Raw genomic sequence first — 4,097 nt, 5'->3', positions numbered from 1 at the left:
ATACATTTTATAAATGGTCCCTAAGGCATACTGATATTTCGGTCCCCAAATATGGCTAGAGTCCCTCTGTCAAGGTGAGTCTATGAGATTTTATAAATTGGAAGTCTGATCACAAAGATCTCCTCAACAAGTCGCAGGATTTGAGGTATCACTCATGCCTGAAGCAGGCTGGCTTCCTGCTGACTGAGCTACTTTCTAGCAGAAGAATCAAATCTATAAATGCTTCAAATCTGAAGTGTCTTAAGAACACATCTGACATAGTTACAGCACATAATATACAATACTTTATTAAAGGAAAAATAAACATTTGAATTTGAAAGGAAACTCATCTCCATCTTAGATGGCCTGAGGGTGAGTAAATGTTCAGAACTTTTTCATTTCTCATTTTTCACATAAACTATTCCTTTAAAACGGCTGTGGACAAGCATGAAAAGTTTAAGTTTCTCCAACGTGGGTGTCGGAACTCATTTCAGTGTACTTGTGTAATCTGTTAAGAGTATTTTGTACATAATGATTTTCAGCATTTCCCCAAAAAAAAGCAGACTGTGGCCTTCGTCAGATGCACATGGTGGACCAATATATGGACAGGTCCAATTAAAAATGACATTACCACATAACTAGGCTCAAGAGGGCTTGTTATATCATATCATATCATCAGCAGAGGCGGACAAAGTACACAACTCCATTACTTAAGTGAAAGTACAGATACTGCTGGTCAAATATTACTCCATTCTCCATGCCACGCCGAATTGAGGCAGTAATTAAAGCAAAAGGAGCCCCTACCAAGTATTGAGTACATGTACAGTAAATGAACATACTTTCCAGAAGGCCAACAATTCACTAAAAATGTTTTTTTTATTGGTCTTATGAAGTCTTCTAATTTGTTGAGATAGTGAATTGGTGGGTTTTTGTTAAATGTGAGCCAAAATCATCACAATTAAAAGAACCAAAGACTTAAACTACTTCAGTCTGTGTTCATTGAATTTATTTAATACACGAGTTTCACAATTTGAGTTGAATTACTGAAATAAATGAACTTTTTCACGACATTCTAATTTATTGATATGCACCTGTAAATTTAAGTGGTTGAGATCAGAATGCACATTTGTATACACTGACTACAGTAATCTTTCCATGCATTTATATGGTTCTTTTTTTTCTCCACACACATCTCTATAAGTAGAAAATTTTGAAACACAGACTCTCAGGCAATCAATGAGAAGTTTGACACAAACATGACGGGTCTCCATACATTTAGCTGTTTTCTGTGTGATGCCGTGGTAACACGGTGAATCATTTCCTTTCATAAGAGCATGTCTCCACTGACAAGGCAATTACTTTGTGTGTTCACACCACTGTTTTTCTATAAACTACGATAAAATAAAATGAATATAGACTGAGCTCTCTATCACTGTTCAGCCTATCAGTTTTTAGCCTCACATATTTGGCTTACATAATTATTCTAAATTGATTTACGGTTCACACTTCCTCAGAAACTGACTGCACTTCACTTAATAACCTCACAATGTCTTCCATATGTGATGTTTGCTTGCACAAGATTCTTGACATTTCAAAACATTTCCTACTATTTAAGTTATCCAAACAAACTATTGTATATTTGAGAGTTGAGCAGGATAGTGATGGATAGTGGATAAATGGATATCCACTGTTGAATAATCTAATGTTAGATAGTACATATTGACTTACTGAACAAAATATACAACTTGCATATCAATCTGAATTATTTTGGTTAACTTATCAGGAAGGTTAAAAGGGAGCAAAAGGGATTTTTTTTCTTTAAGTATTTCAATGTATATCAGTGAATATAATTTTTTTTATATACATCTGTTAATTGTCTGGAGATAATGGAAGATAGGAGGTCTTGAAAACATTCTTCTATTTTTGAAAGACATTGGCAGTCCACACACAGATGACAAGAAACAGGATTACACACAACTCACTATTTTTACTACAAAAATTGCATTGAATGGTGCGTACATGTCACTTTTTCTTAAGGACAAATTTAAGGAACCATCTCAACTAATGCTGTAAATTATAGAGAATCCTGTCAGTTAGTATATAATTATAATACATAAGGTTAAAATAAATAACTAGTAATAATTATTCTAAATCAATTAATTCAATTTCCATTTATTTTTAGATATAACAATCAGCACTCAAATAAAACGGTATATAAACATTTAAATTGCATAAGGCAGTTTTTATATCAACTTTTTAATGACATAATTATGTTTCTACTCCAATTCATTGCTGAAATTAAATATTTAAACAGTGGCTGTCATAAAAAATACTGTTTTCATGACTGGTTTATTCAAGCATATATGAAATATAACATCACTAACAGGTTAAAGTAAAAATATATTGAATATGTAATATATTCAGCAAAATGCACTTCTCTTCTCTTTTTTTGTCTCTTTTTTTTTTTAGTTGACTAACGAGCTTTGGACATTGAATATATAGATCAGTGGGCCTTTCATGCAGCTACAGGAATCTAGCTGTATGTGAATGTAAACCTAAAATGTAAAGCCGAAAGTACACGAAAAAATAAAGTTATTGTCTCCCAAAAGAAAGAAAAGACTCTGAACAGCCTAAACGAGTCGTCAGTAATTAAAAAATTCAAATCCCACTTCCGTGATGGCTACACGTCATGGGGTAACATATTTGCATAATGCCCACATATGTTCTACGTTAGCCAGCCATTTTTTCCACTGTACCACAGCAATACAACCCCAATCTTTTTTTGTGTTCCCGTCATTTTACTGATGTCTGCTTCTCTAATCTTGGGGAGTTCAAAGCAGGATTCACAAAACGCTTGCTCTAGAAAGATGGATCAGTACCCTGTTTATTTGGACCAGCACGCTCCACTGAATCATAACCTGTAAGCATGATAAATAATAGATGTTTATATTTTTTATCGAGCATTCAAAATGCGGAACTATGGCAATGGGTGTATCGTTTCCGATATGCGCTGTATGCGGTAGACCAATCACAACAGACTGGGCCATCTGACCAATCAGAGCAGAGTAGGCTCACAGAAAGGAGGGGTTTAGAGACTGAATCTTAGAACTGCTTCGAACGAATCGTTTGAGAATCGGTGGAAAATTAGGTGATATTAAAAGCATATTTTGAGAAAACGAAATCGTTTTTTGACCTTGCATGCATGTAAACCTATTGTAGGAAACTCCCAAAACAATATTAGGAACCATAAAAATGGCATAATAGGTGCAACTCAAAAACATTTTAAATAAAAAATATCAATAATTTCTGGAAAAAAAAAAGTCCGTAGCAAGGTTACCGTTGCTAGTCCTGTCTCTTCTCATCGCACCCACACCTGATTGGTCTGTTGCTAATTAACCTTTTGCCCTGTTTACACCTGGTATTAAGATACGTTTTGGTCAATCGGATCACAAGTAGGCAAGGGAGACACATTCCCATTTACACCTGGGGTTTTAATCCATCTCTTTTGTCCAGTTTCGACCACTTCAGTCCTGATTTTGATGGGAGGGTCTATTGGCGAGTGTATGTGTGGGCTTTTTCTGATCTTTTGATCTAATATTGCGAAATAGGCTCACACAACTTAGTACATGAAAGGAGACAACGGAAAACAATACGGAGAGCAGCAGCTTTCATTTCTGCTATGATCGCTGCAAAACAATGTTGAACACTGTGAGTTTGTTTTAGAATCAGGACTGGTAAGACAACATTGGCATTTTTTTGCCTTCACACCAAACTTACTTAACTTACTTACTTAAAAACTGTCTGGCTAAAACACTTCAACAACACATCCTGTGATGTTTTAGAATTAGGTCAGTAGGCAAAGAAGAGGTGGTCTTTTGTGGCTGTTTGAATTCATTTGACCACGAGTGCCCACACTATGCGAGCAATCCGATCGTATGCGGTTTTGACAACCTCTGGAAGTGGTTGAAAGTCGACAAGCTCAAAACTTTTTACACCCCGTTCACACCTGCATTTAGCATTGTCCACTTGTGATCGGATCAACCAAAACGCATCTTAATACCAGGTGTAAACAGGGCCTCTGAGGTGACTGACATGCTGCTACAGAATTTCTGATCTAA

This window comes from Sinocyclocheilus anshuiensis, unplaced genomic scaffold (assembly GCF_001515605.1).
Source record: "Sinocyclocheilus anshuiensis isolate Anshui unplaced genomic scaffold, SAMN03320099.WGS_v1.1 scaffold1404, whole genome shotgun sequence".
NCBI classification, from domain to species: domain Eukaryota; kingdom Metazoa; phylum Chordata; class Actinopteri; order Cypriniformes; family Cyprinidae; genus Sinocyclocheilus; species Sinocyclocheilus anshuiensis.
This window is presented reverse-complemented; position numbering follows the sequence as displayed.